This window comes from Pinus tabuliformis, chromosome 6 (genome assembly GCF_031772625.1).
Source record: "Pinus tabuliformis cultivar Carrire ecotype Pingquan chromosome 6, CPIR1, whole genome shotgun sequence".
Taxonomy (NCBI): Eukaryota; Viridiplantae; Streptophyta; class Pinopsida; order Pinales; family Pinaceae; genus Pinus; species Pinus tabuliformis.
In genome coordinates this window covers 501,018,480-501,034,932 of record NC_142292.1, presented here as the reverse complement: position 1 = coordinate 501,034,932, position 16,453 = coordinate 501,018,480, and positions in this window count along the sequence as shown.

Here is a 16,453-nt window from a genome sequence, read left to right as displayed (position 1 = left end):
AGGTAATTCTTTGACCTCTACCGATTTTGGTGACATAATCAATGCATACAAACATATAGTTCTTTTGCTTAGATGAAGGATTAATTGGCCCAACAAAATCTAAAGCCCATTTTCAAAAGGTTCAATGAGTACCTGAATTTGTAGTGGCATTTGATTTGAAGGAGAAGGTTTCCCTACCCTTTGGTACCTGTCACACCTCTTCACATATTCTTTGGCATCTTTGAAGATGGATGGCCAATAATATCCTAAAGAAAGGCTTTTATAGGTTGTCCTCTTGTCAGCAAAGTGTCCACCACACGGCTCATCATGACATGCCTTAAGAATCTCAGGCATTTCATCTTCCCTAACACATCTTCTGATCATAAGATCTGGGCCTATTTTATATAATTCATTAGTGATCCATGAGTATCTTGAACTTATATGAATGATTTTTTTTTTCTATAGGAAACAAATGTGAAGGTAATTTCCCTATGACTAAGTACTTACCAATATCTGCAAACCGAGGAGTTTGAGTATTCACTGCGAAAAGATATTCATCAGGAAACTTATCTTCTACCGGAGTTTCATCTTTGATATTTTTAATTCTGGATAGGAAATCAACAACTATGTTTTGTTTTCCAGGTCTATCTAGCACAATAATATTGAATTCTTGCAAGAGTAAAAGCCGTATTGTAACTATGCCATTAGTAATAGGTTTATTCATGAAATATCTAATTGCAGAGTGATCTGTATGAACAAAGGATTCATAGCCTGTTATATAATGTCTGAACTTGTTGATTGCATGAACAACAGCTAAAAATTCCTTTTCAGTTACAGTATAGTTCAACTCAGTGGGAGTCAAATTCTTACTTGTATAGTAGATGGCATAGGGAATCAAGTCCTTTTGTCCTAATACATCTCCCAGAGCTGTATCAGAAGCATCGGTTGAAATGTGAAAAGGTAGTTTCCAATTTGTACCTCTTAAGATGGGTGCTTCAAAAATTGCTGTTTTTAAAGTCCCAAATGCTAACTAGTAATCAGGATTCCAATTGAATTCACAATCCTTGGTGAGTAATTTGAAGAGTGGGGATGCTATTTTAGTGAAATTTTCTATAAATCGTCTATAGTATCCTGTGAATCCTAGAAAACTTCGAACATCCTTTTGGCAATTTGGAATTGATAATTTAGAGATGACTTCAACTTTAGATTTATCAACTTTAATCCCATCTTCTGAAATGTGATGCCCTAAAACAATACCTTCTGTAAACATCATAAAACATTTTTCATGGCTTAGTGAAAGGTTTTCTTCCTTACATATTTTAAGAACTTTTTCCAAATTTTCCAAAGCTTCTTCAAATGTATTCCCATAAACTATAAAGTCATCCATATATACCTCTACACAATCATGTATTATATCAGAAAAAATTCCTAGTACTACTCTTTGGAATGTTGGAGGTGCACTACATAACCCAAAAGGAAGTACTCGGTAGGCATAGGTTCCCCATGGACAAGTAAATGCGGTTTTATCTTGATCTTCAGGTGCCACCTAAATTTGATTATAACCACTAAAACCATCCAAGAATGAGAAATACTTATTACCTGTTAATTTATCTAACACTTGATCTATAAAGGGCAAAGGAAAATGATATTTAGGGGTAGCTTTATTCAATTCTCAGTAATTGATGCACACCCTCCATTTACCATTCTTTTTAGGCACAATTACTAAAGGGGAAACCCATTGGCTGTCTGAAATTGGGTAAATGAAGTTTACATTCAACAGTTTTTGTAGCTCTTCTTTCACAACTTCACTAATATTTGGATTCATTCTTCTCTGAGGTTGTCTAATAGGTCTACAATTTTCCTCAATGTAGATGTGATGTATACAAGTCTTAGGACTAATTCCTTTCATGTCAATATATTCCCATGCATATGAAACAGAATGTTGTTGTAATGTCTTGATTAGATTTTGCTATTGTGATTTCTCCAAGTTATTGTTTATGTTCAATGTTCTCCATGGAAAGATTTCAACTGTAGAGCTAACAAATTCTTCCATAGAATAAAGAGATATTTTCCTAGATGACAAATATTCAATATTGGATTTTTCTTGAAACTGATCATGTTCATATTCTGGAGATGATTCAAAATTTTCCATTGTATTTAAGATTTGACTATCTTCCCTAATATCTGAAATAGTAAAGAGAGGCTGAATGTCATCTTCATCATCAATCCATTCTTTGTCATCTATTTCTGTGATTGTTCTTGTTGGAGGATATGGAGTGAATTTCTTTGTTGAATTCTCGTCAGAAATATACATATCACCAGATCTATAGCTAATGAAAGCATCAGCTGTGGTCAGCCAAGGTCTTCCTAATATGAATGGATGCCCTCCTATATTATTCTTGGGGGTTAAGATCATAAAATCAATAGGATATTCCCAAGAATCTAAGGATACTGAAATATCTTCTAACACTCCATCTGGTTTGATTACAGATCTATTCGCTAATTGTAGTAATGTAGGGGTGTAAAGAAGATTAGGAAGCTTGAGCTATTCCAAGGTTTGTTTACTCATGATGTTCATTGCTGCCCCTAAATCAATCAATGTATTTGGAATTTCAACTCCATTGATATGTGTTTTCACAATTGGACTTCCTAGATCTACATATTTGTGTATAGCCATTTTTCCTATCATTATATATGCTATTTTTCCTACCAGGTGAATTCTTTTTGTTTTTTCTGCTTTTCTTCCTGGTTTCTTTATGCTCAACTCCTTTACTGTTTTAGCTAGGATTGGAATCTCCTTAATGGCTTGTAACAAAGGAATTTTGATACAAACATTTTTTAATTCATCTAGAGAATCATAATTAGGCAACATGATCTGCTTTTCTACTCCTCTATCAACTTGTAATCTTTCAGGAAAAGGAGGTGTAGAAGTAGATACTGGCTGCTCAATGATAGGAGTTGAGTTCAGTGGTTCTTTCTATTTTTCATTTTCAGTATTTTGGTTTTGGAGAGATGTTCCCTCAAAATTTTCATTGGGTTGTAGAGAATCTTCCTTAGAATTGTCTTGTTCTTGAATAACTACATAAGGCCTTTCCTTTTCTAATACCCTACTAGATCTTAGTTGAACATCATTGAGATCTAGAGGAGTGATCATATAAGTTGGAAATTGTTGTCCTTCCACCATGTAAGTATTCTGAGGATTTTTATTGTTGGGGTTTGCTAATGGTTGGGCAAGTAGCTGATTTGGTCTTTGCTAAAATGGCATTAAGAGTTGACGACTTTGGTTTTGTTGTGGAATTTGTTATGGATTTTGTTGTGGAAATGGTAATGAAAGTTGAGGGTTCTGATTTTGAAGTTGTGGCTATTGATTTTGTTGTGGAATGTGTGGGGGAGGATAATTCTGATATGATGGAGGATATTGATAATATTGAGAAAATCTCCCATAAGGATTTTGTACTCCTTGTGCCCAAGATGAGATTGAGATTGAGGTTGACGCCAAGGTTGCTACCAAGAATTTGAATTTGATGGGGGCTGAAGATACATTTGATTGTTAAATCCTTGATTTTGTGGCCCCTGCTAAGGTTTTCTAGAGACAAAGCAAAGGGTTTCTGCTGAATTTGGAACTGCTTCTTCTTGAAAAACAACCGTAAGACCTGGAATCGGAGGACAACCCTTGGCATGATTCTCTGAGCAAATCATACAAGTCTCTACAATTTTTGCATCTAAAGGGCATTCTCTTAGAGCATGTTTTTTTCTGCATTTTGGATAGAAAATAGCTCAAGCATCAGCCTCAGTTTTCTACGTGTTTTGCAACTTAAGGGTGTCTATTTGCTCACTAAGACTCCCTAGAATATTTGTTTTGAATTCATCAAGCATATTACCAATTTCTGCCCTACTCACTAATCCAGTTGCAGATTTATTTACTCTAACAAGAGAAGGATCTCTTGGACCTTTCCCAGATTTAGATTTCCCTCTTGAGAGATGAACACATAATTCTCCTATCTCATTTAATGGAAGTTGAGAGATATCTCCCTTCCCCATCATGTTAAGGATATCTATCCACTCATCTCTAATGCCTTTTAATAAAAGAGCTTTTAAGGTATCTTCATCTAAATTGTCCATCTTTGCTCTTTTCAAATTATAGTTGAATCTCTCAATCAATTCCTCTAAATTTTCATCCTCTCTTTCCATCATTTTGAACACTTCATCTTTGTGATTGGTAGGCATGCAATAATCCAAATACCTATCCAAAAACACTTTTTTCATGTCATTCCATGTTATAATGGACTGAGTGACTAACCCCATGAACCACTTCAAAGCAGCTCCTTTCAGTGTTGAAGGGAACAACTTAAATTTTTGAGAGTCTTCTAGATAATCATAGGTTCTGCATAAGACCTCAAACTCAAATAAAAATGTTTCAAGATCCTCACTTTTTAACCCATGGAAGTTTGAGAGGACAGAACGTGAGATATTTTTCATTGTGGCATTTATTTCTTCATCCACTATAGGGAATCAAAAAGAATTATCTATTTCCCTATTTCCTCTACCTTTTCCTCTACCCCCTCCAAATAGTGTGAATTCTCCATCCTCTCCATCTTTTGCCATTATAGTTTCTTCAGGGTTAGTATAGGGTTCAACCTGTAAGGTTACTTTCTCCTCCTCTGGTTCTTCTATTAATGGGATATGGGATAGAGGTACTACTTCTTCTTCCTCACCAAGTATTCCTAATTCTTCAACTAAAATGTGCTCCCTTGTAGAGGTGAAAAAGGCTACTCCTGCTGTTGGAGATCCAAGATTTTTCTCCTCTAGGACTGACTTGGTAGATGAAGTAGGAGATTCTTTTGATTGGATTTCTGCCCATGGAATTTCAAGAGTTCTATGGTTGCGAGTATGAGGTTGGGATGGAGGTGTATCTCTTCTTGTTCTTGGTGGAGTAGGTGGTGTTGTAGGAATTGAACTCCTGCCTCTAGCTATAAATCTACAGCTAGAGTCTCTTTCTCTATGCATATCATTTATTTATTTTTAATGTAAGAGATAAGGTTACCTAGTTACACTTCCCCGGAAATGGCGCCAAAATATTTAGTCAATTTAGTATCCTAAATTGCTTTGCATAAATTATCAACCGAGGCTCATAAGTTGATGAAGTGTAGTGCACTGTATGTGCTAGTTAACCCTTCTTACTTCGTTGTTTTGTATTTTATATTGTTTTTGGGGTTTCTGTTCTTTGATCCCTAATGATGTACAATTTGAACTATGAGAAACCGAATCTAAATTTCTTAAAGGTGAACCAAGAGCTCAAAATCTAGTCAAAATCTAAGTTAAAAGAGGGAAAAAACAGAGTGTCTATTTGATTTTGTCATTGATCCTAAGTCAAGAATTAAAAGGTGAAATTTGTAAGGCAAATTGAAATCATTACAGGGAATGAAACTAACCAAAGTACTTCCAATTTCCAAAACCTTCAATTTTGAAAGATAACTTTCTTGAGATGGCATACAAGTAACTTCCTATACTATGTGGTCCAAAGAATTAAGTAAAACATGCAGACAGTAACTGATTGGTTTCAATCCTTGTGTAAAATGAATGTTTAACCATTTAGTTTAGGATGGATATCAGCTTGAAATGGTGGTCAAAAACATTTATTCACACAATGCATTGGCAATATGAACTAGGAAATAAATAACCAACAAAACAGTGAGTAAACTAATCAACAATGCATCCTTATTACTTTTCAACCTTACCCTGTTAAAACAAAACAAGTTTCATTTATGAAATAGATAGGAGAAACAAGACTGCACCATTGAATTCTAACATTATGCTATTGATCAGAACTAAAAGAAAACAAACTACAGGGAATCAACCTAAACTAGAAATACTGCTAAAAGTAAATAATGAAACTAAACTGAACAGTAAACAAAATAAAAAGAAAAACCTCCTTCAGTGCAGGGGCCCTCTGCAATTAACTGAGTTGAGCTGCTAATTAGTTGAAGATTTTCTTATAAATGATCACTTGATCAAACATGGCTTCATATTATTAACAGGAAAACAAGTTCCAAAATTACAGAGCTGTAAGTCTGAGCTTAATACATCCAAAAATTTGAAGTTTTTTCTCTCAGTTCTATACAACTGATATTTAAAAAAACATTCCTAACTATTTTTTGAGATAATTTAGCTACAGCTGCTCTACATATTTACAACAGTTCTACATAAGTGGTTGATCAGCTACAGGTGACTTTAAGTGAGAAAGGTGGTTGCATGAAATCGTTATCACCGGTGGCTGGTTTGAGTTATTACTACAACAAAACTGTCGGGTTCTATTAATTAACCATGAAGAGTGGACAAAGAGTCCTATTGCTCTTGGGTTTCTTCATTTGAATCGTCCTTTGACTGTGGTCTTGAGCTGGCTTTTTTGTCGATCTGGGCTGGGTGACTAGGATAGGATTCATGTCAAGACAATTCCAGAGATGCCCATGTGGTCGGTTTCTTCATTTGACACATGTAACCTGTTCAACCATGGAAGTAGCTACGGAACACACAGTTAGCTGTAGAATAGGCTGCATTCTATAGCTAATTTGCAAAAACTTATTTCAAATAGCAAAAACATAAAATTATAACATGTCAATCATTTAATGTCTTCCTTGAGACAAAATCTATCATTTGTTAGTGATGGGGATCTATCTTTTATGGAAAACAAGAGAAAGAAGTGAGAAAAGTTGTCAAAGAGAGAGTAATTCTGAGGTCCAACAATACCCACAAGAGTGGTTAGTCCTTCAAGCAACAATAATCCAACCCTCTAACTGCTGGTATTTGATTCCGGTAGTTGATCTACTGTTGTAAACTCTTGCTAATCTCAATTAGAGATGATCCTCTTATACCATGTAAAATGTTTCTAATTCAAGAGGAAAATTGTCCTGTGTTTCTTTCTCAAATAACTCAGATCTTGAATTACTTTAATAACTGAATAAAATTTTGAACATGGAACAGTCACACATATAACTGGAAAACCTAAACAGTGGACTAAAAATACCTTTTCAAGTACACACATAATTCTGTCCTTCAAAGCAGCTTATCATTAATGATAAAAACTTACAAGGACACATCAAAACTGAGGTTTTCAGCTTCCTGGACACTCAAATCTGCTCTATCTCCTTGTTGGATACTCAAACCCAGACTTTACTGAATTGTTGTACAACACTGTTCAATATGAATTCTGATCTGACCTTGGCTCCTCTCCTATGCTTTGAATCTTCTCAACTGATATTTCTCTAATCTCTTGTCTTTTTGATGTCCAAAAATGTTTTCATACAACTTCTCTCATCTTGCTCTATTTATGCTCTCAGACTCTACTTGAGAAAATTAATCTCCCCTATCTTAGTAACTAATCTCTTTAATCTGATCAACCACCTTTTCTCAACAATTATGTGTACAACTAAGATTAGATCAAATGCAAATCACTAATATTCTGAAAATATCTAGAATATTTCATTTAGATTTTTAAGAGTTAGGAGATCTAGTGAAATTTGTCTTTCACTTTTATTTACTAAGTGAAATTACAAGATGGTATTATTTCACAGTTTTACTAGGTGGTCACCAAAAGTTTTCTTGAACCACTTCTCACACATTCACACCTTACATGTGTAGGAAGTTCCTACATGAGTTACACTTATCGACATATCCTATATAACTTTACCTACATGAGTTACACTTATCGACATACCCTATATAACTTGTACCTAGTTCCAAATCAAAGCAAAGGTCTTAGTAGAATGCCATTTCTCACATGTTGTTGGTCACACTGGCTTCTTTAAGACATATAACAACAAGAGCAATTTCTTTTAGAATGGACTCTAATAAGAGGTTAAAAATATTTGTTGCTTCATGTGAGACTTATTAGAGGAATAAAATAGAGCCTGTGAGAAGTCCAGGACTAATGTATGCCTTGGCCATTCCGAATAAAAGGTGAGAATCCATTAACATTGTCTTTAGAAGTTTGCCTCAGGCTGGAGGGAAAATCTCCATCTTCGTTATTTCTAGGGTGATACTGACAAATTCTCACACGTTTTTGAACCATTCATGCCACATGTTTATAGGCTTCATGGATTTAAGAAAAATGAGTTTGGAGTTAGAAGAGCCAAATAGGTTGAAAGAGAAATTTAAGGCTGAGTGGCAGCTTTAGGGTTTTCATGTGGGTAATCTAAGAGAAACAGATTCCTAGTTCAACTGCAGTGTCCATGTTCCTCTTAGACAGGCATGGATTCACATCTAAACCTATCTAGGAAAGCATTTTGGGGTAATGCTTCAAAAAATGTGCCTCGAGTGGCTGCACCATGGAGCAAACTTTCATTGGTGTAAGGTGTGAATTTTGAGGGGTATTTATTGGCGGAAGGTGTGAAATCTGAGGGGTATTTATTTTGCCAAAATTTCTCAGGACATGCACCAAGGAGAAGAGTTTCATTGGCGTAAGGTGTGAACTTGACCGGTATTTATTCTTCCAATATTGCTCAGGATATACACCCAATCTAATCCCTTTAGATAAAAGTGAGAATGGAACCCTGGTGGACAACAAAACACTTGTTCACCTCACCAGTGAGTCAATCACCCATTGGCAGGAAAAGCCATATTATCCTATATATTGTTGAATCATTTTCTTTTTCATATTAATAAAGGCTCTATTTTGAGGGTTTTCCACAAATATTTGAATGTTGTTCTTCTTTATTGTCAAATATTGAACGTTTTTATTCCAAAATTTAGAATTTTATTTCAAATTTCAGGTATTTCGAAACAAATGTTTTCCCAGGGAAAAGTATCATAATTTTCATTATCAAGGAAAATTACATGTTGTAAATGCCATAAGCATATGCAGAACAGCGACCATGGTCATCTGAGAACTATTTTGTACTGTAGAAACCTATACAAAAAACCCAGAGAAGGGTGTGCTGCTAGTATCTTATCATATACATTATTATTTACACATTCAATTTTTTTTTAAATTTCACCCATGGTGATTACTATTCCTGTAGATGAAAAATAAGTAATAGAAATAGATAAGTTAGGGCTTGTCAACCCTATGCAGTTCCTGATCCATGTATTTTCTGTGGAAATACTGGTAGATCTGTTCTAGTATGTGCTCCCTGATCAACCATTCCCCTCTAGGATGATGCATTATCGCTTTTGAAAGCTGGTCCGTGGGTTCATTGTGGTCCCTGTAGATATGAGCACATGAAACATGATAAAAATGTGTTTTTAAAAACAAAACATCAGCCAATATGGTTCTGAGTGTATATGCATGGCATGTATAAATGCAGTTGAACCAGTTAATAACAATATTGGAGTCCCCATAAACTTGTAAATATCTACAGTTTTTTTTTATAGCAAAATATAAAAGATGACGAAGTGTAAGGAGCTTCACAAAGTTATTTGTGCCATCTCCCAACCCCATACAAATATGGAAATAATTTGTCTCAGATATATGGAGGATAATGCCACTGCCACAACCATATTCCAATGTTGATCCATCGAAATAGGCCCAAGGGTGCGCTTTGTCTATAACCTCTGGGGTGATGGTTCGAATCTTGGCAACATGTTCATTAACCGAAATTTCCATATAACTGTTACAAATATTAGTAATAATCAAAGGCTAGACTATATGCTTCCCATGAAATATGTTTTTGTTCCTGCTCATCCATATGTGCCAGCACACCATTAATGGAAGATTTCAAGATGTTGGGTTTGGAGCTTCAGCCCACCACCGGTTCCAGGCATTTAGTATACCATCGCCAACCCAAGTAAGTGATAAATTAAGAGTATGTAAAACCTACACCTAGACTTGTTGTGTTGTAGGGCATGAGAGAAAGAGATGGTGATTTGATTCCTCCTCCTCACGACATAATACACACCATGTAGGGACTCCCTGAAAATATCGTTTTTTGAGATTAGTTTTGTTCGGGGTTTTGTCCATAATGATGTTCCACATCAAAAGACGAGTACCCGATAGGCCTTTTAACTTCCATATGTTGCTCCACCAACTATCCAAAGAATCAGGTTTATGGCTAGCATGGATAATAGGATATCCATCCTTTGGAGTATAGATCCCATTCTGTGCAAAAACCCAAATCAGTTCGTCATCCTCATCCATTAGTCTCACATGGATTCAGTTAAAGCCACCGAATATCTCCTTCACTCCATATGCCACTGATCTGGTATATCCAGGGCCTCCGCTGGTATATGTAGTGATGTTGTATAGGTCCCCAATTTGTGTGATGTATGCCACTCCATTATGATTTAGGAAGGCAATAAAGCCAGGAGGGAGATGGTGTGAGTTGTCGCAACCAATCCATGGATTAGTCCCAATGCGGAAAGACATATCGTTGCCGATCCACCAAGTAAGACCCCTTCTTATGATGGGAAGGGTATTTATAACAGCCCTGCAAATCACTGATATTCCTTTCCTATTCTAAGTAGGTAACCTTAACCAGTCCATGACCATGCGCGACCATATGTATTTATAGGTAACCACCTCTGAAAAAAGACTCTTTTGCTTCAAGAGAAGCCATCCTAATTTGGCTGCAAGTGCTTGAGGATAGGTAGAGAGGTTCTTGAGGCCCAACCTCCCCATTTTTTGGGAGTTTCAATTCTACTTCATTTAACCCACACATAGGGTTTTCCCTCCTTGCGACCCTTCCATAAGAAGTGGCAGCAAACTCGTTGAATCCTTTGTAATATACCTTGGGGGATCTAGGCAAGAGACATCCAGAAGACTGGTGTTTCTTCCAGAACCGATTTAATGAGCACTAGTCTACCTTCTCTGGATAGTAGACGATGGCTCCAAATATTTAATCTTCTTTCCACCTTAGCAATCAGCCAGGTCCAATCCGCAATTTTGTATCCATCTTCTTTTATCCTGAAACCCATGTACTTCAATCCATCCTCCATTGTCAGGTTCTGGAAGGGGAAGTTTTGAAGTGCATGATAGGTCTCCTATTGAGTACAAGCTAAGAGAGAAATAGTGGATTTGGCCCCATTTATTTCCATCCTTGTTGCGACACAAAAAAGATTCAATACTTTAGAGAGAGTGTTATTGTCCTGAATGCCTCCATCTAAGAAGATGAGCATGTCATCCACAAAGATCAAATGTGTTAGAGTGCATTGCTCCATGATCTTGAGACCCTTGAGCCTCCTGGCTCTTTTTTTCGACACAATCAGCCTGCTAAAGCCTTCCATCACAATAAGAAAAAGCAATGTGGAGAGAGGAAACCCCTGCTTAATTCCTCACTCTTCCTGAAAGGAATGGGAGACTGATCCATTGATTAAGGTTCCAAAGGATATAGATGTAACGTGGCACATTATCCATCTGATGAAAACCAGTGGAAAGCCCAGGTGAGTAGGGATCATCCTTAAGAATAACCATCTAGCCCTATCAAAGGACTTTGAGAGGTCAATCTTGAGCATCACCCATTTAAGCTTCTTCTGTTTGATGGAGTGTAAGGCCTCTTGTGTTGTGCCAATGGCCTCATGGACTTGTCGATTGTGTAGGAAGGCAAACTGTTCCGAGGAGATGTTGCCCGATAGGATCATCTTGATGCAGTTAGCAATGATCTTCGCAAAAATTTTGTATAGGTAGTTACATAGGGATATAGGCTTGAATTCATTGAAGGATGGTGGGGAGTTCATCTTGGGAATGAGGGCTATATAGGTGCAATTCATAGGTTCATACATTCTACCTGATGAATGACATTCCTCAATCACATTGGGTAGATCCAGTCCAATAATGTCAAAGAATGTAAGATAGAATTCCACGGACCAACCATATGGACCTGGAATTTTTTCCTTCTTAAACCACTTCATGGTGCTCTCTAGTTCCCCCATAGTAACAGGTTTTATGAGATCCTCCACAAAGTAAGGTTCCACAAATCTAGGAAAATGCCCTGCAATGTGAAAGATATTAGCTAGAGGTGTGCCTAATGGGGCTTTTAACAACTACTTGAAGTGAGTGTTACCCAACCATGCTAGCTGATTATAAGTTTTAGCAAGCAGACCCTATTCCATAGGCATCTTCTAGATAGTATTGCTGGCTTTCCTTCCATTTGCAAATTTATGGAAGAATTTTTTATTGCCATCCCCCGCTTGTAACCAAATTTCTCTGCTTCTGAGTCTCCAAGTTTCTTCCCAGTCCAGCAGAATCTTTGATCTCTGGGTTTCCAAGTCCATGAGGTGTAGTTTTGTTACTATAGAGGTGTACCCTCTTGCCTGTTCATCCATTAGAGTGGCCAACTGATTTTCAATATCACCAAGGGTATGTTCCTCCTTGGCCTTTTTCCTTTCGGCCCAATCTATGGATAATTGCTTGAGTTTGATCAGGTTACTACAGAAATCCTTAGCCTTCCTCTAGAAATTTGGTAAGGGATGGGCCTTCCAAAATTATGAAACCAACCTAAGATATTCAGGGTCCTTTAACTAGGTCGAATTAAACTTAAACGGAGCCCCAGGTTTTTTGAAGGATCCTACCACTTCCAGATAAATATCGGAATGATTCGATATTCCTCTAGTGCCCACCCACTGTCTGTAATTTGTGAGGGAAGTAAGTAGATCTTCATGAATGAGATACCTATCTAGTCTCCTCCCCAGATATGCATCTGTAGTCCTTCTGTCGTGCCAGGTTGGTAGCTTATTGTTCATAGGGACATCAATAATACCATGTTGCTCCAAGAGGATGCTGAGCTGATCCGAGAGTGGATCCAGCTGTGAGTGGTGTCTGTGGAGTGATAAAAAGGTGTCTTTTTAACTCCTAATTACCTTCACATTAATTATCAACCCAAGGATGACTTTTTATTTCAAGAGTGTACTCAGTCTGAGGTGGCTATTTACTCAAGAGTAATGTTTTGTAGTATAGTGCTTAAAATGCAAAAGTAAATGAAAGCTGAAAACAAAATCTAATTGGAACAGCAAGAAACTGAAATGTTCTAAACTAAATCATTCACTCAAACAACCATCAATCGAGGATACAGTAGCAATAACTCATTCCTCTGGATTTTGATGCAATTGAAATCAAACTGGAACAAGACAATCAATCTAGGAATGAGGAAGCAATAACCAATGTTGTCTACAGTTGACAGTCATGCTTTAAAGCAATCAAAAGGAAATCGAAATTGAACTAAAGCTGCCATTGAAGGAAAACTAGGAAAACTCTTTAAAAGCAAACTATTGCAATTAATCAACAGAAATGAACAACAAAGTAAATGGGTAGCAAACTGTAATTAAAGGAATATGAACAACAAACTATAATTAATGGAAATCAACAACAAAATACCTTGAAGCCTAAATCATTCATTCAGAAAAATAAGCAATGTATCAGTCAAGGGTTCGACAGTAATAGCCCATCCCTTTGGAAACTGATGGAAAGGAAATTAGAGCATGGACCACGGGTCTGGGAGCTAGAAAGTAAATGCCAAGGCTCACTACAGCCACAGATCGTCTCTCATACCAAAATAAAGGTAATGCGAATAACAGGAAATGGAACAACAAATAAAATATGAATGTACAACAATCCAAATCAAGCACGCAACACACTTATCATTAAAAGGGACAGTAATCCGAGCTTCGATACAATATGCATGAATTACAGCTATAAAGTAACAGCAAGTGTAACGGAACAACAATCCCGAATAAACAACAGTCACAATTTAAGAATACATCATTCAGTTGTGCTGATTTAGGAACATACAACGCGGTTAATCTATAATTGAATGTCAATCTGTAAGGAACAACAATGTTATATCAATTATCAAAAGGAACAGCAATGCGATACAAAGTTAAAATGATAACATAGCATTCCTATTGCAGATAACGATAGTATCCAATCAAGTATATCTAATAGCGCTGATATGTAAAACAGTAAAGTGCATCAGATTACTCAACAGAGTAAAATAAAGAGATCAAACCACACATGAAGCATAAAGATATAATACAGCAACAACGTACTCCACCAGAGGCTCAGCCCTTAGCCGCCAGCGGATGCTGCTGGGTTACTTCAGGATCAAAGATGGAATGGCAACTAGATTTATATTAAAATATCAAAGCAGAGTTACAGTGGATTACAACAAGAAATCTCTCAATCTCTCAGCCATTATCCATTCTGTCTGCCATCCTCAATTCTGAATCTCTAATTCATCCTCAATTCCATCATTTGAATCCCTCCCATCTTTGATCTCTCTTTTCATTTAAATAGAGAGAGATCAGAGAGAAGTTACAATAGAGATAACTACAACATGATTTATATTACAAAATTGGATTGTTTCCAACCAATTGATAAACAAGAAGATATATTTCCATCTAGCTTTCAACAAGAGCAAGACGAATTTGGCTTTGCAGCTGAGATTTGGAGGACGACTGCAAGAACAAATCTGAGAAAATCATGCTCAAAGAACCCTGCGTTTCGCTTAGTACAAGCCAAATTTGGGCAAACCGTTCTGTAATGAAGTTAATTGGGTCCGTTTTGGACAAAACCCATGTTCCAGATTTTCCAGATTCTGCTTCATTTGCTCAGAATCTCAACCGCAAAACCATTACTTCTTATTCCAGCGAATTACTGAGTTGGCACTTTTAATGATCAAATCTTCAATCTGGAAATTATCTTGGAGGCTAAAAATGGTGAATAATGTTACAACTGATTTATTAAAACTATCGTTGATAAAATCATGCATAATCATCAATTTATTAGAAATAAAGGAGAATAAATAATATTCATCCATAGAAGCATAAATCATCATAAAATGGATTTATATAATAAATTATAATAAATGACATGATGAAGAATAGTAGAAATGGGTGGAATAAGTGTTCAAAAGTGATAATAATAATGGCATATTAACAGCCCAACATACCCCCACACTCAATATGTTGCATGTCCTCATGCAACAAAAACTGAATATATTGCATGTCCTCATGCAACCCAAAGACAAAAACCCATGTGTTAACCAAGCAATAAAAAATATGTTCATCTCAGCTCATGAAATGGATAGAACAAATGAATTCTTCCTTAATTAATGAATATTCACTTTTAGTAATCTTGATAAAGGCATAACAATTTCTACATTGACATTCAACTATATGTATATATGAAGTTGCAACAAAATATGATATAAGTAACAACAAACTTCATTAACCATTTTCTCAAAACCTACAAACCAGCTTTTGTTGAAATTTGGCAAGTAAATTTATAATATATGAATGCCTTTATGATCCAAAAATCAGACTGGTTTGATGCACGGATCATGAGATATAAACAAAATGGTTGTAGGTGAGAGTGCATGATTCCCGAAATTTTATGAACCAATTTATCTTGAAATTGTCCGGGTTTGTATTAATGATATGTCTGTGTTTTCCAAAAATCACAAGAATTGAGTTCATAGCTTTAAAAATATTATGAAAATCAATTTTTACACTGAAATTGTATGCCTTAAATGAGAAAGAAAATAGAAAACATCCATCATGCATAGCAATTCCTCCCCCTCTTTGAAAAATTAGCATGCCCTCATGCGATGCTAGAAAAAAAATATAGGTGGTTGTTACTATCTGTTGAAGTCTATGCTTGGTGTAAAACAACATGGAATAAGGGAGGTGTTGAGAATGAATAAGAATAGCAATGGATGATAAAGAATATGAATGGCATGGTCATAAGAAAGAAATGAATGAAAGCAACACTCCCCCAAACTGAAAGATGATATGCCGCTGAAAAAGGGGAAGTGGTAAAGATGTGGAATGAAGGATGATAAATAATGCTCAAAATGGATTTCATTAAATTCTCCTAAATTCGTAATAAATCAGAAAATTATGTTATTTTACCTCAAGTTTTACCTCCAAAAAGAAAAATGTGGAATGACATATATGTACTGGCATTTGTTGAAACTGATGTAGGCAGAGTTGGTGCTGAAAGTGATACAAAAGGTGGAATCCAGGTAAGCACATCATGTCTGAAGAATTGTTCACGTGCGCGAGCCTCTTCTGTTAAGTGCAATAGTGTGGTCATGCTATGAATAGAATTCTGCCCATACTTGTTGTTTTCCTGCAAACAAAGCACTATTTGGCATACAATGTTCTTGAATCCATAGTGTTAGTTTTGAATAGCAACAGATAAGATGCATGCAAAAATTTCAATCAGAAAAACTTTTGTATACATGCAATACTGATATTTTGTCAAATCAACAAGTTATCGCAGAGTGCAGTAATCATGTCACATGCAATCCCATAATGCATACATTCCCCTCTCCAATTGAGAAAGGGATTTCATGACCATAAAGCCTATGAAAGGTGTTAAGCTGATGGCAAGGCAAGGGAATGAACAATACAGCAGTAGAGTACACATATCAATGATAGGACGATGAGAGTTATGGTTATAATGAGAGCAGAGTGTGTAAAGATAGTTATGAATAAGAGATAGGACGCTTTGAATTGATGATAAGTGATGAAAAAGAGAAAAAGA